The sequence below is a fragment of the Thunnus thynnus genome, chromosome 24 (assembly GCF_963924715.1).
Source record: "Thunnus thynnus chromosome 24, fThuThy2.1, whole genome shotgun sequence".
NCBI lineage: Eukaryota > Metazoa > Chordata > Actinopteri > Scombriformes > Scombridae > Thunnus > Thunnus thynnus.
Window position 1 is genome coordinate 16,813,148 of NC_089540.1, and position 27,134 is coordinate 16,840,281.

At 41.7% G+C, this 27,134-nt stretch overlaps 1 protein-coding gene across 3 annotated transcripts in view; it reads left to right on the forward strand.

The window, feature by feature from the left end:
- Positions 1-27,134, forward strand: part of zeb2b (zinc finger E-box binding homeobox 2b) — a 461,952-nt gene that overhangs the window by 172,398 nt on the left and 262,420 nt on the right. For all 3 annotated transcript variants that reach the window (XM_067583059.1, XM_067583061.1, XM_067583062.1), the window contains exon 6: positions 6,974-7,068. The gene's annotated coding sequence lies outside the window, so the exon portion shown is untranslated. The remainder of the gene's footprint in view (positions 1-6,973; positions 7,069-27,134) is intronic.

Below are 27,134 nucleotides of genomic sequence, written 5' to 3' on the forward strand. Positions count from 1 at the left end.
AGGAATGTTACTGAAACATTAAGTGAACAGGCAGGCAGGAAAGAAGACCAAAAAAAAAAAAAAATACTTGAAATATCCCAAGGCTATTTCTTTTTGCTCCAGACGTAGAGAAACAAAATGAACTCCCAAGTTCAGGTTGAGGCTCAGCTTAGCCCCGAGGTTCGACCAACGAAAGTGTGTGTGTGTGTGAGTGTGTGTTGTGAGGAGGAGACTCGGCCTCATCCCCCCCCCTCCACCCTTCTTCTCTCACCTCACACACACACACACATATCTACCCATCCTGCAGTAAATGAAGTGACAGGACAATTTGCATTACTGCCCTTGACTTGAGCCTAGCATTCACACACATAGACAAACACACACACACATATAATTACATGCATGCGCACACCGCCTCACACATTCATCATAACGAGCATAAAATCAACACTAGGTTTTCTTTATTTTACCTTACACGTGTTGAATATGTAGCTGTGGGTTTTTTTTTAAAGTGAAGCAATATTCAGCAAATAAAGTGTGTGTGTGTGTGTATGTGGGGGGGTGGAGGAAGTGTTTATGCCCGTTTGTAGTCATGTGTCACGTCGGGTTTGGATCTTTGCGGTAAAGCCTCGGGGTCAGGTGTTAGGTTCAACACTTGCGCGGAAATCGGGATGACCTGTATCGCCTCGGGGCTGCAACACCAAACACAACAAACAGATAGAGGCGGGGTACTAACACAGCCGGGATGGAATCGGCGTCGGATAGAGCGAGGCATTAATTGCTCCATACATTCAATATAGACCCCCAAAATGAGTTAAATTACACAAGTGTTGTCTCAAGACTGGGTTTTCCCATGTCAGGAAATAAAAGACCCAGTAACAATGTCCTCCCCTCACGAATTCAAAGACGCTGATGCATGTTTCCACTAAATTAACGGTCACATTGTGAAATATAACCCGAGTGGTGGAGGATTCTTGTGGCCCCACAAATACCCACACAATCATAAAAAAAGACACAAGAAACTATTGAAAGAGTCTGTGAGAACAAGCTTTATTGGCTGTTTTTTAGTAGGAAAGCTCAGTCATGTTGATTTGTTTGTCTCAGATTTGCTCGGATCTGTGAGGGTTCATTACTCACAACCTTTGTAAAAAAAAGACGTGTGACTATATACGGTAAATTACAGCTGTCATTTTACAAGAACTAAAGATAAAAACCAATGATATCTTGTGAAATCACTGAAGTTAAAGGGTTTTTTTCATGTTTCATGCAAATGATTCAGCCTTCCTGGATGTTACTGTCGATTTAAAATTGAGGTGTCACACTGACACACGGCTTAATCCACAATAAATTCATACAGCGAGTGTGTCAGGATCTCAAAAAAACGGTGACACAGAGCTGTGGCAGTGCGATGAGGCCCGCAGAAATGAAGAAAACCGCCAGGAGGAGAATGGCGTCAGCGCCTCCCTGGCTGTCCACCCGTGGCAGATCAATAGACTCGCCAAGCGTCCCCGACACGCTGCCTCTCTGACGGAGGCGTGCTGGAGCACAGGGCCGGGAATAAGTCTAGGGGTTCAGGGCGCGCCGGTCCATCATGGCGTGTCACGGCGATGAAATGAGTTGTCTCCAGCCACCAGATCGATGGCTGACATAAGAGCGGCGAGCCGCTGAGAGGAGGGGGGAGGAGGGAGAGAGAGAGGGGGGGAGAAAAGGAAGGGGAGCGGGCTTCCCAAAGTTATTACCTTCACCTCGCTGTCAGAAATCACGGTGTGATGCATTACATGTGTTCCCTGTTGTGTAGTGTGTGTAAGGGGAGCACAAACAGAGGGGAACGGGATGAAAAATGCAGTTTCCGCTCCATTCGTCTCCCATATACCACTGCGTTCTCACGGACAGACGGGAGTGTCCCGGCGTACTTTTGTTTGTAAATAGGCATCACTCACTGCTGCGTTTCTTTCACTGCAGCAGCCAAACTGAAAAGATTTACTTTCTACATGTGGAGCGTTTAAACGTCACTTTCATCCCCAGTGAGGATGATGAAGCTGCAGCAGAAGGAGATTCAGTTCTTCACATCCTCATCTTGTAGTGAAATGCCACTTTTGACTGTTGAAAAGTACTTTGTTTTTATCGGTTTTTTTACTTCATAAGATTTTTTCTATGATTTATTTGTTTTATTTTTGTAGAAATTGCCTGTCAGAGGTTACAACAGTAGCACACACACACACTCTTGCACACTTGGATGGTCAAAAACAAAGACAGTGTGAAATATCTCTTTAGTACTAAAGACATCTGAATAACAATCCCACTAGTTTACCCTCTGTGCATGTGATGATGAATACCATTTAAATAAGGGCAGGCCACGCCCCTTGAATCATTTGATGACGATTGATCGTGACACGCTAATTTTTCAAGGGTAATTTCCAAAATGCGCCTCACACGTAACGTCTGGACTTATTAATACAAACGACGGGGCTTCGTCTCCTCGTTCCCGCCCCCCCTTTGGCATGCGACGTTGTTCGTCTGCTCCTGGCAATAATAAATCACGCCGTGACAAGTGCCGCACTCTTAACCTTGATGGACTGAGAATCAACGACCCCCTTCAAATAAAGCCTGATTACGCGATTGGCATCGATCATTGCTCTTGTCTTCTTCAATAAGGAAGTGCTTATTCCGCCGCTTTGACCCCAACGTCCGAACCAGAAATAAATAAATAAAATAAACAGCCAGGACTTCAGTTTAAAGGACCTCTAATTCCTTCAATGATGACATGCTGGAAAAAAAACTCTTCTTCTCCTCAACATATTTCATTCTCTGTTCTGATTTCAGTTATTATTCCGTTTATACTTTTAAAGTTTTAAATCTTATCTGCCTCAGGATGAGAATAATGTTGCTTATGAATTTTTAAACATATTTGATTTAAGGGTTAAATATAATTAAATTGAATCAAATTGAACTCTGGTTTACAGCAGTAGCTCCTCTGCTACAAACAGGCCTGATTGGATGGATTTCACACTTCCTCTGTGAGGGAACCAATCAGAACCAAGTTGATATGAAACTTTATGAAAAAGGATGTTTTTGAAAAAGGGGCAACACTTTAAACTTAACTGGACACTTACATTACATGTGTTTGATTCTATAAAATATGTATGTTGCTGTTAGAGGGTCTTTAATGGTTGTTTTTAAGAAAAATGTGCAGATTTTGAGTCACTTTCAGGACGTTGTCGAGATCATCTGTGCAAAAACCGTTCATTTTTTAGGTTGAATATCACCCTAACCCTAACCACAGCCCTTACCCCTAACCCCAGCCCTAACCCTAACCCCAATCCTAACCCTAACCCCAGCCCTAACCCTAACCCCAATCCTAACCCTAACCCCAGCCCTAACCCTAACCCCAATCCTAACCCTAACCCCAGCCATTACCCTAAGCCCCTAACCCCAACCATAACCCTAACCCCAGCCCTAACCCCAACCCTAACCCCAGCCCTAACCCAAACCCTAACCATAACCCTAACCATAACCCTAACCCCAACCCTGTTTACATGACTTATATGTGTTAAGAGAGACTTCTTTGGCATGTTAAAAAACAAAAAAAAAACAATGCCTGTTTTATTTTTACTTTCATCTCACATCCACCCACCCACCGAGGGAGGCCAGGGGACCCACGGGTGCTACCTCAGGTCTGGCACGCCGACCTGTCTGTCAGTGTTACTCACAGGGGTTTGAATTCGCCGTGACAGGTGCCAATCTGCGGCGCCTTGGCGATAACGGTGTCACACAGCCTGGCGCTCGGAGGCGACCTTAGCAAAGCCGCCTTTACAGATGCCAAACATTTGAAGTTGTCGGGTAGTTAAGGAATAACAATGGTGGCATTTGTGTGACTCCTTGAATGTGTCTCCTGTATTATTTGTGGTTGATTTATGGCTTCTGAGCTGAAGCGATAACCTGTTTAATGCTTAGATGGAAGGGGTTTTTTTTTTGTGTGTGTTTGTGTGACATTTGCCTTTGCTGTGATATGGTTTATGCATGAAGAGTCAGGACACTGGATATAAGTTGTCTCATAGCGGATACTGATAGAGATAATTACAGCTATAATATGAAAATGTAATGTTTTATCAGTTGTGATGCATTTCAAGGGGACCTGAAAGAGAAACCTGTTTCCCAAAGGAGAGAGTTGGCATTTCTGCTCACATAACCTCCTTCCTGTTTACATGACAGTGTATGTGTGTGTGTGTGTGTGTGTTGGGGGGTAGTAACAGGTGTCAGAAGCCTCACATACCTCCATATATTTGTGTATTTATAACCACACTCAGTCTGAAGCGCGCACAGAAATTGCACACATTTTCACACGTACAGAAGAGAGAACACATTAGACTGAAGAATGAAGAGTTTTTGTGACAGACGCTCTGATGATTTGGCCTCTTTGAATCCCTCTGTGCGTTTAAAAACTCAAGTTTTCAACTATCAAAATGCTCGACCTAGTTTACTATATGCCAGTATGCGTACACACTATTGTATATCACTGTTTTCAAGCCCAAAATGCATTTTTTATTGCTGCATCAAACCGTCAAATGTAAAAATTCTGTTCTGTTTTGAGTAATTTTATAAAAAATTGTGGTATCTTTGGAAGAATTGACATGTTGACTAGAATTTAAGTTATAAATTTGTGTCTTTGAACGATTCTCGGCTTGATTAAAGGTCTTATTTTTAACTTGAAGGTCAGTTTACTAATCATGAGTTAAGATGTGGGCGTTCACGCCACGCAGAAGCTAAAAGTCAGGATATCACAACCTCTGCTTCACAAATTTCTCATGTACCCCTTTACTACACTCTGATATCCACATCCTGAGCAGCAACACCACAAAAAAATGACTCATTATCATGCCGAGAGACTTACTTATCAGCCGCAAGAAGCTGAAGAGATAAGAGTTGTTTCTTAGAATGAGTATCTGCATTTCTACTTAACTATAAGATCTGGCCAACACGAGGCTGTTGCGAATAGTTTCAGTATGTGTTAGTGTGAGAACTTGTTTGTTCAGTTGCTACTACTTCACACACACGTACACACACATATAGCAAACATAAAGTCCGGCCCTGTCTTCTTCTTCTTCTTCTTCTTCTTCTTCTTCTTCTTCTTGTTTTCCTTCCTTCCCTCTCAGCAGATTTCCTTTCTCAGAAGCTTCTCTGCTCCTCCCACACACTGGAGATCAATTTGTCTTGCCGACAGGAATCCATATTTTTCTCATCGCAGGTACTGCTTCTTCCAGGACACCACACCTCCTACTCGCCTCCCCCCCCCCCCCAGTCCACCATCACCTCCCTGCAACCGTCCATTCACCTCCCCGCCCTCTGAACCCTCATCCAAGCGCAGCTGAATCAGCTCCCAGCCTCCCCACCGCATGAACAGACTAACAAACTAGCAAACACAGCCGAAAAACACAAAAATACTTACATAAATGCATGTGCAAACCACTTAAACCAACAAACATGCTTGCCCCGCGTATACCCCTGCATGCACAAACACACAACAAGTCTTCCTGTTCTTGTTCAATTTACAGCATCTGAGCATTGAACGCTGCTGCCGGTCCCTGCGGCTGATTTCTAAAGGTGGTCCATCACTCTGCAGAGAGAGAGGGGGAAAAAAATAGGATGCACTCAAAAGTGGGTAGAAGAAGAAGAAGAAGAGGAGGCCTGGAAAAAAAAAAAAAAAAGAAGCAGCTTGATATCAACTGGGGAGCGGATGAGGGAGGGAGGCATTTTACAACACGTTTTTCTCTCACCGTTGTCTACCTTGGTCCGAGGAAAGACCGGCGGGCTCCCTGGTGGCCGCCGCAGCGATCAATACTACACAAGAGTTGAATTAGACCTCAAGTAGAGCGCACATCTACCTTGGCGGAGGCAGGGGCCCGACCTGAAATCCCTTGAACATTTACTTTCTTTCCACCGAGTTAACCAATAACTGGATGAAATGAGAGGGAAAAGAGCAGCTGTCTTTCCTGTTTCTTATCTCTGCTTTTTTTTTTTTTTTTTTTTATATCTCCCCCCCCCCCCTCCACCTCTCTGCCTCTTCTCTGTCTCTTCTTCTTCTTCTCCTTCGTCCTTGCTTTTTCGCCGTCGCTCTCGGCGTTCAAACTCTCAGTATCTGTTTTGCCTTTAAAGAGTCACTTGAGCAGAAATGAAATGCACAATTAGCAGATATCCAGAAGAAATGGGACACACACACACACACACACACACACACGCACATGGGATGCATGCATGTGTAAGCATTGTAACTACACACATACACACATTGACACGTTTTTTTTCCCATATATCCTTAATTGAATCATGTAGTCTCATTGACATTGACTTATGCTTGAGCGGCTCAAAGCGATAAACTGTGAGATGTCTTTGCTTTAACGTGACAATCTTTAAGATGTTTGTTTTTCCCCCCCGTCGTAAGTCTCCATCTTGATTCTCGTTGCTCTTTGGTTTCCTGCGCTGCTCTCTTCAGAGATTCACCTGTTTGAAATGTGTTGCAGCCTGATGCACGTTTAAAGATTTAGAAATCACATTTGGACACAATAAAATCTTAACTCAAGGTCCTTTTATTAGCTTTTTCTAGAGTCTCAACTGCATCTCATGTCTTCTTCAGTGGAATAAGTGTTGAGTATTGAATAAATTGAGTATTTTCAAGGTCGAGAATTAACTTTATGCTTTATATAATAGAGAATTAAGAAAGAAAAATGTGACAAAACAGAAATAAAGTTCTGCCAAAGTCCCTTAAAGTAATAAAATAACAGCAGTAGGTATTTAAAAGCCAATTTATACATTTATATTTACCTGAATATTATATTTTATTTGTAATTTTATCAATTTTATCATAATATATTCACCATTTAAACATTTTTAAGATTACTTAGAACATTGACAGGCATCACTATGTAAAGTAATTTGGAATAATGTAATTATATAAGTGGATAAATATAATGTTTTCTTGCCTTTTTCACTTTTGCAGGAAGTGTCTGCACTAACCAGCAGGTGAGCATCATCACCATCATCCTCATCTTTCCACCCTTCATGCACCTGCGACCCCTTCTACCAGCAGATCAGGTAGGTGCCTTTTCCCTGCCAGATGCCTCCTAGTGAATTTGGGTCAGGAACAGTCACACACACACACACACACACACACACACACACACACACAGTCCTTCTCCTGGATCAATAGGAGGCACTCAGTGCAGCTGACGCCCTCTCACACCTGATACTTCGCCCCAAACACCCTACACCAATCCCTCCCCCCCCCCCACAACACACACACACACTTCAACCTGGCGAGGGACCAATTACACCAACCGGAAGGAATTACCCAGGGTCCCCCCTCTTGTCTGGAGTGATATCTCTAAGGATTACAGGTACTTAGCTCCCATTATGTCTGCTCTATTACCTGCCCACCGCCTCTTAACACACACCAGCCTCCTCTGTGTTCGCCTGTTTGCACAACAATCCCTCCCATCGGCCCGCTACCTTTTCACTTCTCAATGGGCGCTTTGTGGGGTTGAGAAAGGTGTGTGTATGTCCGTGAGTGTGTGTGTTTGTGTGTGTGTGTGTGTGTGTGGAGGAGGGGGCGGCAAACAGGCACACACACACATTTTTTTACACCTACACACTCCTCTCCTCAGGTACATGCTGTCTTACTTAGTGCATTTTCACGCTCACGGTTTCTATAAACACACAAATGTTCTCTCTCTCTACATCACACACACACACACGCGCGCGCTCGCACGGTCTTTCTGTATAGACACACACACTTTTCAGTGCACTTTTTTTGCGGATGTATACACACACACAGTCGGCGTTCACGCACACAGAGACAGTTTGCACACACACTGGTTTGTGCAAACACTCATTGTGTTGACACACCTGTACGCTCACTTTCTCCCCACACGTGCTCACTTATACAAATTATCTCCTTGTTGCCAGACACACACGCACACACACAAACGCTCATTTTATCTCTATAAGAAACACACACTCATAAACATTCAGTCACTGCACACACACACACACACACACACACACAAACACACACTCCCAGACAAGAGGTAAGCTGATCTCTCTGACAGACAGACGACTGGCAGCTTGGAGAGCCGAGGGCGCTGAGAAGGTAATTACCCGTGACAGACGTACCTGTGTAGGTTTCACCTCCTCCTCCTCCTCCTCCTCCTCTTCCTCCTCCCTCCTCCTCCTCCTACTTGCCTCACTCCAACCTGCACTTATCACAGTTACCATCTCACCGCAGCCACTGAAGAGATTTAATTGGAAGATTAAGGTGTTTTAGGCATCGATTTCATGTCGACTCTTCTTTTTTTTTCCTCCTCTCCGGAGTGCAGAGGCACGTTTCCACCTCTGGAGGCGCCGCGCTGTGTTATGTGTGGAGTAATGTTATGCTGGGAGGCATAAACAACTATGCTGAGGGCAAAGGCATGCTCTTAGATATGTGTAAATAATATGTAGAGGTATGTTTGTACAGTTAGTTCTCTCGTTTCTCGGAAAAAGCATCAATTTTTCTTCTATCCATATAAAGTTTTTACGGTTTTTGCTTTGGCTCATGATAGTACTGCTTGTAGTAATTATACTGATTAAGTTTTTACAACTCTGAACCCTAAATGGTTGAAATCAGGAGCTTCTCTAATCATAAGGTAAACCTGTTGAGTGGTGGGAACCAGTTAAAAGTCCAACTTCCTGCTTTCCTTCAGTTTGAAACTATCTTGAATAAGATTATATTATCTATTATAGAAGACTTTTGAATTAGATTATTTTCTATAAAATCAGGCATTCACTGGCAAAATGACTGCATATTACAGCATGGAAGTATATTTTTGTTATATTTGTCAGCTCTTAGGGAGGGTTGACCTACATCTAACTATTTACACGTGTTTAACTATTGACATTTTCAGTCATGAACTTTTGTTTTTGTATGTTTCAGTTATTTAGAGTCATTTGGAGATAAAGTCCGTGTCTTTGTGAAGGAAGGTTTTATTGTGACCCAGTGTTTATTGTATCGTTATGTTCCCAGTTTGGGGAGTTTCCTTTCCTGTCTGTTTGAAGTTAGCATGTTCTGCCCATGTTTGCATGGGCTTCCTCTCACAGTAGAGACGTGAGAAGCCAGAATAAGTATGAGTCCATTTTTAGCCTTGAAGTAAATACATGCCAGGAAATGTATAGAAAAGTGATTGATTAAACTGTCAGGGAACAACTGGCAGATCAACTGTTTGCAAATTTAGCTTTTAAAATGTACATCTTTGACATTTGCACCACCTAATTTCTGCACAAAACAATGATATCACATAAAAATAAGATAAGGAAAAGAAATTAAAAAGCTTGCATCTCCTCTTGAAGAATTATTTGGACTTCTATTGGTCCCTTAATATACTTCTTGTGCAGGGATTTATTTTCTGCACTGATACTTTCTCTTCAACAGGATGAGAAAACATGTTAACATACAGTTTAAACCACAAGTAAACAGAAAAAAAAGGCTACTTTCCTGGAAGTCACACTTGGTCCAAACTGATATTAGCACCAGAAACTATGTGCGGAAGGCATGAAAACATATACCTACTGTTCCTACACACGTTTATATACTGTTAATAATTTCACATCTCTATTAGCCAGGTGTTAAGGGGTCCCTGAGGTCGCATTTCATCAGGAATCAACAACCTGTTATAAACACCAACTACCTTCCCTTTCTTTCCCCCGTCAGCCGCCACCATCTGGCACCAGGCCACAAAAATAGACTCAAAAGCGTTGGTAACAATTAGTAGTCGCTGTACCCGGGGACCACACAACAACCCACCTGATTTTCATACCCTGCATTTCGTTGCCCCTCTCCCCCACCCTCATCAGGACGCTATCAATAGCCAGGCACCTGTTTCCTGCCAACGCAAGCTAGGCCCTCTATGGCTGCACCTGTATGTGCTTACACAAGAGCCTCGAGAGGAGTATTTATGTGGATGGGATTGCAGGGCTGATATCAGCCTCTGCTAATGCAATCACAGGAAGGACAGGGAACACTTGACGAGTGTGAAGCAAGCCAACGGTGGGGTGAATTCACTCGAATCAAGTCAGGATGTGGATTTTCAAAAGAAGCTCAAACGGGAAATCTTTTGACCCTAAAATGACTATTCAGATGATTAAAATGATTGGTGTGCATGAAGGCTAATCTTCCAGAAGACAAAGTTTTAAAGGGACAATGAGCACGACTAAACTCAGTATCTGTCCAGATGCTGCAATTTCTGTTTCAAAAGTAGCCTGTTTCCTGATTAGAAACACATCCCTGCTCCACTCATTCCGGTTTCAAATTGATAAATAAAGACACACACAACTTTCCTAATGGATATTTTGCTGCTACGTCATCTTTATAGATGTTTAAATGAGGAAAGCCTTGTTTATTCCTCTTTGTTCTGTTGGATCTCTGCTCTTAGCTGTCAATTGCAGGTGACCGGTCGGTGTTGTTTTAACCCGTATGTTACTGATGAAGCTCAGTAGTACTTTAATCTAATCTGATTTCATCCCATTGTCACAACACCATAAATTATTCTCTTCTTCTGCAGGCAAGTACTAGCTTACTGTATGTCGTGGCTGCCTGAGTCAGCCTCTTTGGCAACTAGTCAACCATTCACTCTAAAAACACTGGTACGAGTCATTCATTGTGGAAGAAAGTGCTACTGTAGAGTCAGGCCTGCATCAAATAGTCCAGATAGTACCTTGCAATATTACGTTCATTGCCTACGTCCAATGCCAGGAAGTGATAGTGAGCCCTTTGTGTAGCAGGGTCAGGGATGCAGATACGAATTCCTGTCCTGTCACAGATCATAACTATAATGTCTCTCTTGCCTTAACCAACTGTTAAAACTCCCTCCTGTGACCACAGTTTATTTGCCTTAACCACTGTCTTTCATACCCTAGTTGCTGATATTGTATAAATCCCCCCCAAAAAACACTAAAGAAACCCTGCTGAAATCAAATGTAATCTGAGGTTTTGCAGAATAATCCAACAGTGTTGTTTTTGTCTTGTGATGGGGTTCAAACAGTCAGTATTTTAGATTGTAGTTGTGTTGAAATACTGAAAGATGAGTACTGTTCTCTTTTTCTGGTCATTTCCAGCTCTGCTAGTTTTTTGCAGTATTGAAAATATGTCTCTTGAATGTATTTCTGCTTCTACTACTACTATTACTATTTATATATTCTTTGTGAATGCTATTACATTGTCTGTCTGTCCCGGAAGAGGGATCTCATTTCTGTTTTTCCTCTTGCGGTTTCTCTTTTTTACATCAGAATCAAATGTCTGCAATATTGGGTATCACATTCTGTACAAATTGTAAAGCCCTGTTGGCCAAACTTGTGATTTTGGGCTGCTATACTTAGCAGTTAAGCTCTCATGCTAAATAGTCATTCAGCCCGTCGTTTGCTTGAAACAAAACAAAGACTGACTCATTAAGACGCGAGTGCCACAATGTCAACAACAAGTGATGACGGTCCGCCTCGGCTTGAAAGGCAGCCAGTTATTCAGCGGGAGAACCAGTCATTCAGTCAGTCAGTCACCCACACAGCCAGCCATCCATTACCTCTAAACCAAACAGAGAGCCAGACATCAAGGAACAAACTGCAGAGTCAAGCATGGAAGGGCAGGTGATTAATGCCAACACAGTGTTTCCCTGTTCGCGGCCAAAGTGTTATTGATTTGATTTTGGAGGGGCGAGAAAAGGTTAGCATTTGCAGGCCGTGGTTTGAGGTCGGCGGCGTGTGATGGGGGAAGTAATGACCCCTCCTTCCTCTGTAGGAGCTACTGAAGCAGTCAACCAGGAAATGGAGACAATACCTAGCCGGGCACCAAGTGACGTTCTGTCCTTTACACCACCCGTATGTGTGAAGTAGACATTCACCGGTTATTGAGTGCGACATACTCTTACACCTAACAGCCATTATAACTTCTTGATGGTCAAAACAGCAAGAGTACAGGTTAATCTAACAGCCCAGGGTTCAGCCAGGGTTTGTAGCTGTGGGTTTAGTCATGTCCCATTTTTCTCTGGAGTCTATGCTTGTGTATGTTTCTATAAACCAGTACAGCGGCTAACATCACTGATTAACACACCATGAACCCAAGAGGAGGTACTAATGAGTGAAATCATTTGGCAGTTCGAGCAGCGGTGCACTCGTTCATATTAATAGCGCTCGCACGTAGCACCAGTTAGATTTAGGGTAGACCAACATTAGTTCAATATGATTACCCCTTTTAATGAAAATAACGTGACCACCCAGTGCTTACATCGCTCAATCAACCCGCTCGGAAAAACTACAATAAAAAATAAACCTTCCTCTTACTTACCTACCTAAACAATTAATATTTTTAGTGCTCATTGTCACAGGATGATACAGCCACTGTTTCAGAGGTTTTCTTTACTTACCACTTGTAATATTTGGTGGGTGTTGAAGCATTACCTTGTGGTAGCTTCTGTAAAATATGTATGTTGCTGTTAAAGGGTCTTTAATGGTTGTTTTTAAGAAAAATGTGCAGATTTTGAGTCACTTTCAGGACGTTGTTGAGATCACCCACATGTGCAAAATACTAACTTGGGCTACAGTAACCCTACATTTTAATTACTAAACCAATTTAAATATGTTTGACAGCTGAATAGTGCTACACTACATGTATTCCTGTACTATTTAGTAGCATTTCCTATATTATTTTTGTACATCTGAGGAGAGAGAAGCATCAATATGAATCTGCTGTGGTAATGATGTTTAGAAAGGATGTAAACAACCTTTCTTCATCTGCAACAGGAACAGAATACGGAGGTTCAGGTTTATGTAAAAGATGAAAATGGCTGCGAGTGGCATGACTATACCAGTAGGATGTTTTATAAAAGTACAGTAGCTTTGGTGCATATGTGAGTTGTATCGGAAGTGTGTTATCCAGGGTCTGTTGGCACCAATTTAATTGCTGAAGTAATTTCATCATTGTAAAATTTTTTTGGCAGCCTGCATGTACTCCACTCTTTTTGTATTATCAGAATATTTCTAAGGTACAACAAGGTTAGGGAGGGTATTAGCTTTTGTAGCATCACTGTTACGCTTAACTAATTCCTCCTTTTCATGTGACTGAAAGCTCGCTAGGCAGTAAGCACAGGAATTAAATAACTGCAAAACATGAAAAAAAAATGTAAATAAATGAGATTCATCCAAAGCAGGGTAAGACACGTTTCCCTTGTACGTCAGGTACATGACAAGATCACACTCCCGGAGTCGAGTTAATTTTCGTTACCACCCCCTCCGTCCTTACCCTCCCTCCATTCTCTGTCATTTTCAGGGAAAAAAGGTGCTGTAGTCATATGACAGTAATTAACAACTGACAAAAATATTCCCTCCCTTAACATGAGGTGGGAAATTATAAAAGCCGGAGTTATTTTCTCATTAATTTACCAGCCCTGTTCTCTTCTTTTTACACTCTGAGACGGAAACACAAGACCCGAGGTACAAGCTTAATAAGGCGGCGTACTGTTTGTTTGGATGGGGTCGGGAGGGGGGAGAAGAGCTGCTGTTGATGTACAGTGAGATCAGTTAGGTTGGCTTCACTTCTCCTGAGAATTCAGCATTTTAACTGTGTAACTGTTTACCTAGAATAACTTTAACCAGGCTCCGAAATGCATGAATTCTTCTACATAATAATACTGACAAATGTGTTAGCTCTGTCAATAGTTTGTGTGCACTGTGATCTGCTTTTCAAGATGTTTGCATGCAAGATAAATAGGTTTAGATGTCATGTCCCCGTTTAGGCATTTTGCTATATGAGCACTGAGTGCTGTTTTGAAAATAGTCCTAACTGTGGCATTACTGTGATAAAAGTGAGCGATTATTGACGATTATGAGAGAAATAACCCAATTTCTCCTCTCTGATTCCCATTCATCAAGTGATTTCAGCCAGTTTTTTTTACTATTATTCTACAGTCAAGGCACATTAATTGATTTTTTACATTTTCCCATAAAAGTAGGCTTCTTAAGCACATTTTTGTGTGTGGTTAATCAATCTGATGAAGAACATTGTGATGGTTGTAAACTAGTAAACTTCTTGTGTTTGGTCTAGTTCTTTATTTACTCTCATTATAGCATGTTTTACATTGCATTAGCCATTCAAAAGTAGTTTAACTTACTCTGCATAGGTACAGCAAGTGTAGGTGTGTACACTTAGGGTAAATTTGTAATTTTGGGATATATAGATACAAGTTGACCGCCCTTCACCACATCTCTAATCCAAAGTGTCCAAAAAGGCAACAAAACCACAAGCTTTCCAGTTGACTTCTGCATCGTCAACATCTGTTCGTGTCCACCAGCTTTACAGTACAGCCTCATCTTCTCTGACAAGTTAGTAATTTTGGGGACCTTGCTACATTCTCAGGGACAGACAGATGGTTTGATATTCACAGAAAGCAGACTTTCCCCCTCTGTCTGCTTGGCTACCTCGACCCTTCCTGCTCCTTCTATACCTCAATCAATAAAAGGATTCGACTCATATAGATTTTTGAAGTTGGCACCGTCCCCCTTAGCACCTTAAAGAGGTGTTTGACACCTCTGAAGCCTGAAGAAAAGTCAGAGACTCACCTATATCATGTAATTGATATGTGATTTTTTAATAAATGACAAACATCATCCTGATAATATCAATCTTTCCTCTTATAACCCCATAATCCCCTATCTGTTTCTCACCACCAGAGCACCAGACAAAGCCTCATCATATTCATAACTACACACACATAAAGAGAGACACAACTCCTGGAGACCTCAGGGATGCCAGAGTTTGTCATCCACATTTGTTCTATAAAAAGAGAAGAAAAAAGATGAGACAAATGCCTTACCAGCTGATAAATGTCAGTCTTAAGTGAAGCTCCGAACTCTTTTTTTTTTTTTTTTTTGCCTTAACACACGCCGCCACCCCGTCACGCCCCCTCCCTGCTTCTCAGCCACGTCGCATCAGACCGGGGGAATAGGTGCCATTACGCCTGCATATTTAAAGCCACCTAAATGTGTGGAGCAGGTGGCGCACAATGCACTCTTGTTGTTATTTGGTTCACGCAGTCAAGATGGCAGATTTCATAATGCTTTCAAATGGCACATAACAGGGAGAAGCCTCGCAGGACTGCCAAGAACAATTTCGCCAGGAGCCAAAGAGGAGCAGCAGGCTGCAGTTTGTACCTTTTTCAACAAAGAGAAAGAGGAAGTAGAATGTCTCTAAATGCACATTGTGGGACGGTAAATCACCTTTTAACTATGCAGTTTGTTTGCTGAATTTTAATATGCTTTTTTAGTGACGGGAAAACTTTATATGAATCAGTCATATCACTTGCAGCAAAGCAGTCAATTAGGAAATTAAATAAATCTAAAACAGGTAAAATCCACATTTCGTTCTTCCATAATGAGATTTCATTTGCCAAAAAGGGGGTAGTTCTATTAAAAAAAAAAACTGTTTGTGGTTAAACAGGAAACTTGCAGTCAATCAGAGGAACTTGCTATTGCAGTTTGGTGTATTTCCTGTTAAAAACAAGGGATTTTAGTGTTTGCATGGAACACAATGCAAGGAGAGACCATTGAGCCATTTAAACCAATGAAATATCAATGAGAGAGGATTTGATGGGAAGGTTGGAGAGATGGGACTATTTCTGCATAGCATCCCTTCGATATAGTATTTACTTTCCTAAACTTCGCCTGCAACTTTATTTAAAAACTGCTCTAAAATACTTCAGGTAAATCCTGAATTAACACCATTTAATAGTGCAACACATCGACCCTTCTTCCTTCTACCATTCAAATAAATAAATAAGTAAATAAAGATCTCAAACTGACAGTCTCCTCTCGGTCGGTCTCTTGGCGAAGCCTCGTCACTCCATGGAGGAGCTCGGCAGGGACTCGTGTCTCATCCGCCCGTTCAAATAAGCCCACAGATGTCGAGAGGACTCCCCCACCAACACCAACTACACACACACACACACACACACACATTCGACCCACCTCCAACACTGTTTGTAATGAAATCTAACGCTTGGAAGAGGAGAAGTGGACCGACCACCTGTGCATCCAATTGTTGGGTATTTCGCAGACACACAGGAGAAAAAAAAAAAAAAAAGAGAGAGGAGAGGAAGAAGGGGGGGGGGGAGGACGGGTAGAGGAATCAAAGCTGCACAAGAACACACACATGCAAGCATGAAGAAGAAAGGAATGCAAACTATTTAGCAAAAATTGGTTGACAGAATGTTTTCAAGTTAGTGTTTGTGTGTAATGTGCACAAACACACACGCTCACATACACAAGAACAGGACGACAGCTCCTTGATGATGAAGTTTTAACACCTTTTAACCCTTATTTCTCATTTATAAACAGTATATAAACAGTAAATTATTTGTAACATCCTATAATATAGTTGTAAACACATATTATGTATCTATTTTTGTCAACAACTATAACTCAGCCAGCGAAGCATCTATAACTCATGTATGACTCGTGTATTAATGCTGGATAACTCAATGTAACATAGTTGTAATTAATATACATGTGAGCAAATACTATATATGCTATATTATGTTATCAAACACATATATTAAAACACTACATATGGATGTTTCACAGGAGTACTTCTAGTTGTTGTAAATGTGTTAAATGCATTGATAACTCTAAATAAACATTGATAGACTGCATATATTACATTATATACAGCTTATAAATGCAAAAACATGACTCTAGCATGTTGATAAGATTCTTTTTTAAACCTAAGTTGATGGTTAATTGCGTGCAATGGATGATTGATGTTGATATGTACAGTATATGTTGTTTGTGATCCATTCGGTGTATCTGATAAAAGGTCACAAGCCAAAAAACTCCAGCATGACTCCATTTCTGACCTCCAGAGAGCGTCACGTCTTCCTTTTAGCATGTCAGGTGTTTGATTGCCTAGCTGATTGCCTCAGCTGCTCCTTGTTTTGCTCAGCATCCCTCCACCTTCCTGTTGCTGACTTTAATCTTCCCCCAAGCATGATGTTGTGGCGCCGCTCATGATCAGACAGGTATTAAACAATCCACCAGGTTAGCCAAAGTTATTTGGAAGAGAAAATAAACATGAACAGAACAATAACTACCCAAACTATTCATTATAAACATCCATCACACTGATATCCTTGTTCAGCTTTGCTCTTACCGCACTTGTGTACATGTTTTCTTTAGCAATGAGGGATTAAAACAGACATTTCAGGTGCATTACATCTAGATTTATCTCCAGATGAAGCGGAGTAGATTATCTGCTGGTTTACAGGTTTACAACCTGTCAGATCCGTATCGATATATATCACCGTGTTCCCATCAGTAATTCACTTAATGAGAGCAATAATAGAGTCATTACAACTGACAGAAATAATGGACTAGACTACGAAAATAAGACCCAAATTACAATAAACCTGAATTTTTGTAAACACACATGGTTCACACACATATTTATACACAACAGGAGAACAATGGTTTCTTTGAAACAGAGCTAGAAAAGAGACTGAGAGAACGGGTATAGAGAGATGCCAGTAAGCACATACAAACACAACAACACACTCGCAATCACACACCCACACAAACGCACCTACACACACACACACACACACACACACTCTCCCTGTTTTCCTCATACACAAGAAAGGAACAGCAACTACTTAGAAATGAGCCCTGACATTGCTTGTCACAGTCAGAGGCCTTGATCAGGATTTGCTCACAGGACCTCCTACTCAGCACACACACACAAACACACACAGAATCTGGGTGGGAGGGGGGGGTTTGGTGGTGAGGGAAGAGGGGGGGGGGGGGGTAAAAAAAGCTGAGGGCCATGTTGGAGGAAAAGGGGAACCCGGCAACATCTGCAGTCTCCGTTGTTGATAGCGTTGCTGCCAGCTTGGAGTCGGATCACAGGGCTGGAGATTCTGCAGTCTGGGCTCTACCTCTTGGCCAACCTCCCCCCTCCTCAGATCCATACTTCCAAACCTCCTAGCTACCACCTGTTAGTTAATTTGCAGCGACGGAAAAGGACACCGTGATACTCTGAAGTCAAACTCCTTCTATCTATCTCCTGTTTTTTTTTTCTTTCTTTGTCTGCATCTCTTTCTTTTTCTCTGTGTTGATCCCTCTCTCTCTCTCTCTCTCTCTCTCTCGGAGGTTCGCTACACCCACGACAGTTTTTCCGGACTTGGAAGGGTTCAGGGCGAATTTTTTTTTTTTTTTTTTCTCCTCCATCTTCCCCCTGAGTTGGAGCTTTGATGTGAGAAGTCTGGAGTCACAAATCCTTGTCCATTTACCATCAGAGAGCATCCCTTAACTCGGGGCTTGGCACAACCCCACATGGCTAACGATTTGAGATACTTTAATTAGGCCAAAATGTGTCTAAAGATGCAGTTGTGCCCCCAGACTTCCAGTACTTCCGTGCTAAAGAGATAAATAGACTAAAATTTCTATGTAGCAGAGATTTTAGAGGAGTATTTTCTATCGTTTCATGTCTTTCAGCGTTTGGTAATTCCCTGCTGGAGGGCCTCATGTGGGCGGGGCTCGCATTTTTTGGGGTGATCCTATTGGGCCTGATGCATCACAGAGGCTCAGCTGATGATTTGATGATTTGGTGAAAATCTAAAAGCTCTGAATATGCTCTGTTTCTGTCAGTTTCAAGATCTATATATATATATATGTATATATATATATATATAAATGCAGCAAAAACATGGGTGAAAAAAGCTCAGATGTCCTGAAGATGTCCCCCTTTTCCCGAAATACTTCATTTCTAAAGCAGCTATGGCAAAGAAACATCACTTTTACTTCACCATATTTGAAAAATGAACAGTTTCTACTGCTTTAATTTGATTGATTGAGTATTTATAATGAATAATTTGTAGAAATATGTTATAGAAGTTTGCAAAACCCAACATTAAACAACCAATAAGAGTGTGTCCAACATTTCCTGAATCATCCAGATGCCCACTAATAGTTTGAAATACTTGATAAAACATTAATATTTGGGAGTTCAAAGGTCGAACACAATGTCAGTGACCAAAAACTGCTGAATCAAAACCTGAGGTCCCCTCTCCTTCCAACAGAGACGAAGTTCACAAAGTTATTTCTACGCTTTAAGTTACAATCTTACATCCGTGTGGATTTCCAGCAATAGATAGCACGCTTTTTTTTTTGTGTCAAAATTGATTTTTCTCCCCCCCTACACCCCCCCCACCACCCCACTCTCCTTTTAATAGAGGAGTGGATTCTTCAAAGCCCCCTGTTTGCCCAAAGCAAGCTTGAAATTCTTGCCTTTCAAAGCTCCCTTCCTTCTTTGTAGTTTTGCGATCCCCTGTCTCATCGGGTAAGGGCGAGGGAGAGACGAAAAACTTCTGAAGGTACCCAAAAGGTAGCACATGAAATCCCCCCCATGTAGGTGTGTGAAGTTCTGATAGTTGTGTCCGACTTGGAATCGATACGATCCCCCCCTTAAGCCTGGAAAGTATGTGTTGGTTGCAGCCAAAGACAAGGTATTTCCAGACCTTAAATCAAAGGCCTTCTTCTTCTTCTCCTTCTTCTTCTTCTTCTTCTTCTTCTTCTTCTTCTTCACAGAATCGGTGCCAGACAACTTTCTCCAAGCCAGGCCAAAACAACGGCGCAACAACTTCTGAAAAGTGTCCGCAGAAGAAGTCTGGAGTTGTTGTTGTTGTTACATCCAGTCTTCTTCTGCTGTCTGCTCAATTACAAGTTGTTTTTTTGTTTTTTTTTCTTTTATCTGTGTCTGGCTGTCGCCCTCTCTCTCTCTCTTTCTCTCTCTCTCTCTCTCTCGTTGTCTCACTCTACTCTCAGACTACTGTGAGGTGTTAAAAAGGAACCAACGGGGGATCTGTGCTCCATTATGCAGGTCTGTTCCTGTGCTGTCTGTTGCCGCCTCTTCGCACCTCATATTGCATTTTTGCCCGTCGAGACACACACACGCGCGCACACACACACACACACACACACACACACATATACACATATACACACACAACCACACGTACTCAGAGGGAATTGAACTTTGGCTGCCTCTGTGTATCTTGTGCCAGGTGTAAGGCTAAGAGGTGCCTAACTTCTTCTCCAACCCCCCCTTAGGCCATACAGGCATGTTCGAAAAAAGAAAAGAAAAGTGGTTGTGTGATCCAGGCATCCATTACACGCTGTGTGGGCGATGCTGCTGCTGCTGCTTGTTGTTTTGTTGTGTTGTTTTTTTTTTTTTTGCTCGTCTCTTCTGGCCCGCTCTTGCAGAAATGGATGGAGTCTAACTGCTAGAGTAAAGGTGCTACATGTAGTCTGGCATTTTTAATGATCGATATATCATTGTGGGATTAATTGTGATACCTTGGTGTGATTACACCGTCTAAGAAATGAGACTACATGTAGGGTGGAGATGACTGATAATGGCGTCTGCTAGTGTTTCTCAAAATTGAGACCAGATTGCTTTTTTTTTCTTAACTTCTTTCAGTGCAAAACAATCATTACTTTTTCAAGACTTGTTGTTTATTTGCCATTAAAATATTGAGTGTTGTTTATTTAAAAATATGTACCAATATGGTAGTCACAAATACAGTGTCAGTGGTCATGATTGTACCATCTGGTCGTCGCTTTCTGGTTCACCAGTTCCATAAGCTCTTCATTAAAGATCATACTGTTCATGGTAGTGAATGTTAGTCTGTAACACGCTTTATTTTAACCATATTTCATACAGATTGACACTTAAAAACGTCCATAATGTTTTAATGACCAGTGCAAAGGACTGAAAACTCTGCGTAGTGTCAGTCTCAGCTTGTTTAGTTGATTATGGCACTTTTTTATTAATGAATTAAATCAGTATTACTTGATTAAGGTGGTTCCTTCTCGGTATCCAGGTTGCTGATGCATTATCTTTTATATTTCAGGTGCGTGAACGACCTTTATGCTGCTGTATTGTTAAAAAGGTATGAAACCGCTGATGTAGATTGTTCTACAACTTGAACTCAGTCAAAAATAGATCCTTGATTCTAATGTAAAGTTGCAATTAATCATTATGTTCATTTTCAATTCATATTTTTTTTTAAATGACCTGATTAGTTGTTTACTTTATCAAATATAATAGTAAACAGTGTCCATCACAGCTTCCTAGAACACAAGTTCACCTCTTAAATTAGCTTGTTTTGACCGATCAACAGTCCAAAACCAAACCAAAACACATATATTCAATTTAAAATGGCATAAAACATGGAAACCCTTCATCTAAGGAGCTGGAACCAGTAAATTTGTTGAGTATTTTCTTGATAAATGACTAAAAATATCAGAATGGTGCTCAAATAACTTTGTGTTCACCTACTAATTGATTGTTTCAGAACTAGTCTAATGCGTATCCACCTTTGGTCTCTTTCCTGTCATGTTTGCCGAGGAATTTAAGTGCAAAAACAATAAATAAATAAATGTAAACATTGGTGAATACAGTTTATACCAGTTATTTCTTATGTCAACTTCAGCTGTCAGGACACATTTCTTTAAAGAAGCTACTACTTGGATTAAAAAAAGAAAATCCACCCAGAAAAATTCACTTCTGTCAGATAGTTTAGCGAGACGACACACTTAACTTACTGCAGGCTGTATACTTACACATACTGTGTGTGGCGCGTCCGTTCCTGTAGTTGCATTTCTCACTATAACTTCAGTATCAAAGCTCACCAGAGGATTCACTGTAAGATGCACTTACAGTTTTAAACTCACACTGCGAGCGCTCTTTAAGTACAGTATCTCCCGTTTTCCCCGAGCTGCACCGCCAGGAAATGAAAGTCGACATTGACCACCCTGCCCACATCCAAACCCACTTGTACGACTCAACAGGAGCCGCTGTACTCCTCTGACCGCCCCCCCACCTCCCCTCCCCTCCCCTCTCCATCCCTAGTATGAATAATACATGGCGCCCCCGCTACCTGTTTCTATGTGTACATGTGGAGGTCGCGCAGGCCGAGCTCACACACACACACACATATAAAAACACACACACACACACAGTCGACGCAGGAAAGCAGCCAGCGAGCCTGGCCTCTGAGGCCTGACCCTGCACACGTTTGGCACACACACACATACATGTACAAACCTCACACACGCACAGACATGAGCACATACGCGAGCACCGGCGTGTACTGTGCACCCATGGACATACATGCAAACACATACCTACATTCACACACATACAGTAGAGACACATCATACACATATGCACTTGCAAAGGCGCACACACATATACACACACTGGCAAACAAAGCCCACACACACTGTGTACCTTGGAGGCAAGGTTGGGGGTTGAAGTGAGCACTGCTGGCAATAAGGTGAGCAGCTGTGCAGTGCCGTGGATGAAAGACGAGCATCAGGAGGCCTGCACTGTGTGTGTATGTGTGTGTGTGTGTGTTTGAGTTTGTGCGAGGAGTATTTTTGTGTGTTTTAAAGTGAATCTGTGTGAGTTGGTGTCTGTTACAGAGGCTATCTGAGAGAACGTGTGTGTGGCTTTACAGTTGTGTGTACTGTAGTGTTGTTACTGCATGTGGAGAATAGTTGTAGCTCTTCAGTGAGTCAGACTGTAATGAGTTTTATGTCTTGAATGTATCCTTATATTAATGTTTTAATTGATGTAATATGTACAATGTGTGCCTGTTACAGTGAATCTATTCAACATGTTCTCATAGCTCTAAAATTCAGCAACCTATAGTTACCTTAGCCTTAGTAATGCACTCAAGAATGACCCAAAACTGTTACTAATGTTACAAAATGTTAAAAAATAGATATGTTTTATGGTGTGACAAGGTTGGGTTTAGGCACAAAAACCACTTGGTTAGGGTTGTTTGAAACGTGGTTTATACTTCCTTAAAGTTACACAACCTTTATCGTCATCATGGCAACAGTGAACACCACAATATTACTTTTTTTTTTTTTTTTAAATGTCCTGACTAGCAGTTGGAAACAGGAAGCGGACATTAGTCTCCTGCAGCAAAGTCCACTTTTTGCCTCCTCCATCTAAACTGTGTTACTTCCTCGGGTCATAAATATGACAGCCGTTAGATGTCATAAATGTAACTATAGGTTGTTTTTACCAGCCTATAGGAGGACGGGCTGATCTATTTATGTTTATGTGTGCGTAGCTGCATATCTGATTCCATCAGTGGAAGTTACTCAACTTATAGTCGCAACCTGAAGCGCTGTACTAAAGTAACAGGAATAGGTACTTGAATATTCCCATTTTATGCTTCTTTACTGTACACAACTAGTGTTTGAACAGAAATAAAGAAGCGATCATGCAGGAGAATTATTAATCAGAGGATCCAAACTACTAGTTTCTAACAGAAAACACTGATCCCTGTGCACAAACATCAAAACATTTAACTCTGATACCTGCCGAGCTCTGTACACTCCATTTTTGGACAGAAAAGTTTGCAATTGCATGCAGCAATCTAAGCTTTTATAAGCAGCTTTCTGAACAAACTTTACCTCACAGAGCAGCTGCACATTTGTTCCTACTTTAATGGATTATTTGAGCAGGAAACACACCGCCACTTAAAAATAACCCCAACATCTTTACCATTCATTAGAGAGTGAAGGTTATTGTACCCAATTAGATGGAAATTTTATGTATACAGGTGAATACCGGCTCAATTTAAGCATCTACTTGTCTTCATTTCAGAGGGAAATATTATACTTTTTATTCCAGCTCATTTATATAACAGCCATTAGTGACAAAATAAGAATTTACATAAAATAATATGATCAATTGATTAAATTTAGCTCAGAATCAACCAGCTACTACATTAAAATGCTGCTTACATGTAAATGCACCAGTAATAATGATCCAATATTATAATATAGACTATATATCAGGCTATATTTTCCTCTTAATACCTCTTTGTTTATAAAATAATAAAGGATTTGAGTGTTTCTTCCCAACACTGGTGTCTTCCTGTGTTTCATGGAAATGTGTTTTTCTTCCCATGTTTTTCTCTCTCTTCTCTCAAGCAGTCTGCATATGTGTATGTACATGTGTGTGTGTGTGTGTATATGTGCGTGTGTGTGTTGTAGGGTTAGGGGGTGATGTGCCATGCCTGGAGCTATCCCCCCTCCTTCCATGCAACCTGAATCCTTTCAGAAAAGGGAAGTGGAGTGTATACAAGTGAGATGATCAAATAAATCAGCCGGATTCGTCTCCTCTGTCTGAAACATGAATATTAAGCACATTAGGATCATGGGGAGGAAGTAAATATGTCACGCCCGTAATCCCCAGTGATCTGCTGGTCAGTTTGGGTTTGTGTTGTGCGGGAAAGAGAGAGAGAAAGAGACGAGGAGTATTTACTCGAACATGTGAGGCGTTTAGGTGACGCTCTCATCCAGAGTGACTCAGTGATTGTAACAGTAAAACAAGGCAACATCCTCCCCACCACCCCCACACATCTTTTGGCCATTGATGCTGTCTCCCTCTGGGCCAATCAGTAACAAATATGTCAGTTTGTTCTGATGCGTAATTGTAGTGCTCCCCTGTGACAAATAATGCAATTTTGAGAAAAGCCAGAATCCATTGCTTTGTCAAAATCAAATCAGAATGTGTTTAAAATAAAACTTGGCAGATAAATTAGCAAAGTAATGAATCTATTATAGGATGAATGGTAACGATAAGCGGCCTTTAACATGACATGAAACCAGAATCAGCTTTCAGTTTTTTGCACGTTGCATTTCCATCCGTGATTGTGTTTTCCCTGCACACTGCTGTGTTATTAGTGTCTTGTCTTTGCACACACATGAATAGCAAACCGCAGATGTACGCTGTAGGTGTGAAAGCGCGGAGACAGAGAGAGGAGAAAGGTGAGGCCAAGAACGATGGCCGCATGTTGGCGTGCATCGCTCATAAGCATCAACATCCCATTACCTCCTGCCTCGAACCGCTCCCTGATCACTTCTTCCCTTCCTTGTGGGTAAAATAAATAAAAATAGATTGACTGGTTTGGAGGATAAAGAGGATTCATCAACCGGCTAATATCAGATTCTGAATAAAAAACATCACCGCTTATGTATTGATTAAAATCTTGCCCTGAAACAAAGAAACAGAAATACACAATCTGGCTTTTTAAAAAGAAAAATAAAACAGACAGGTTGCACTTCTGAGTGTTTGCTTCCTCTCTGTGTCTATTTTCTCTCCCTTCCCCGAGTCACTCCTGGCTTGTGGAGTTCGCCACACAGCGAGTCGACCTGTGCAACACCTTCCCCAGGCCAGATGGCGGTGTCGAAGGCGACAGGAGCAGCAGAAATCTGCCAGAGCAATCTGCTGCGAGCAGGTGTCGGCTAATTGTCTCTGAGAGCCGAGGCAGCGGCGGGCACGTGCCAGCGCTACCTGAGTGGAAACAAATATCTTCATTTACCCCCGCTTTGTCAAGGGAGCGCGCTTCCAAGCTTTGAAACATAATAGGCCAAAACCCAGAACAAGAGGAAGGCGGTGGGCTGGAGCAGGCAGTCGAACAAGTGCACCTTTGTCAAACAGAGAGGCAGCCACAATGCCTGTTGTAGCTACTGGTGGCAAAACACTCTTGACAATCATAATCATGCTTAAGTGGATACAGAAGGAAGAAAAACCAAACTTTGGCAAATAGTAGAAGGGGTTTTGCATGAACGTGGTCCAATATTTAATTGTTTACAGTGTTTTACATTTAAGAATCCAAGAAGGAGACAATGCTTTCATTCAGAGAGAGAAGTTTGATTGTTAAATTCAAGGAAATGCTTTCAAATTGATCTATTGCTGTAATATCTGGATTTTTTTACTGCAATTAGGGTAATAAGACCTACTGCAGTTTGCTACATAGAAGTAATACAGTGATCACTTTAGATTGAATGTTTTGTTTTCATATTTAGCAGCTGGATGTTTTGCATCAATCTCTGAGATGTCATTGTTGTAAGCCGGTACAACTTTTCCCCTTATTATGCCTGTGAAGCCCTCAGCTGCCGCCGCCACACATGGGTAAAGAGAACGAATTCCACACGCGCTCTGCGATTTATTCAGGTACCGGCTCGCTGCTTCGTAGACTCTGACATTCCCATTGTGTATTTAGAGGAGAGGAGGGGCTCTGGGAAAGGGATGTTCATTCTGACAACAGAGTTTCTTCTCCTTGTCAAGAGATCTTTCAAACGGAGCCGTCCGACCGTAGACGGGGGAAGCAAAGTGCCTCTAATTTAAGTGCTTCTCTTTTCAGACTCACCAGAACAAGTTCTTGTAAAATGTTCTGCTATTGCACTTCAAACCTGTGATATGCAGTGAATGTTACAATCCAGTTCCTGGAGATTCTTATCTATGATTTTTAATGATTTTATTTACCTAAAGAAAGGCTTTGCTGAACACCTAGACATTTGCTGTTAATGGAAAAACCCATACTAAACCTTTTACCATGGATCTATTTAGCTGCTTGATGCCTGTTTCTTCTGGTCAGGTGTATTTGTTGCAAGGTTCTGTCCAGATATTTCAATGTAGCTGCATGTTCCAATTTTTCCACCAACAAAAGCCTCGAGATACCAAAAATACAAAGCAGCTTGCAGCGAATGTCTTGCTCAACCTTCACAATAGCTTCGTCCACCTACAAATAAAAACCCCACAGCTGAAACTAAGTAAGTTTACACCACTTAAATGTAGGAAATTACAGTGAAATAGAAGCAGATGAGGCAGGTTGAGGTAAAGTGGATACACCAATAAAGTTAATTACAAAAGTAAATTACAGAGCTTTTACGAAATCCCTCCAGGAGGGCATTGAACGTCACAGTTTGATGATATGCAATGGCGCAAGAACATCAGTGGGTGGAAATTTCTTTTGAGCTACGGGGCTGCTGCTGCTGCTGCCCGTTGCATTTGTCCAGATGCATCCTACAGAGCACTCCCCGCTATGGGAGAAGCGAGGGCCGGCTCTATTTTTAAATCTCAAATAAGAGTTGAGTCTTTAAAAGCTTCCCACGATACCGATTGATCCCCTGACCCAGCTCTCCTCAGGCTTTCCCCTGGTCCATTAAGAGCTGTGTCACCAGAGGAGTTATAGCATTACCATGTGTGGCCTCTGTTGTTG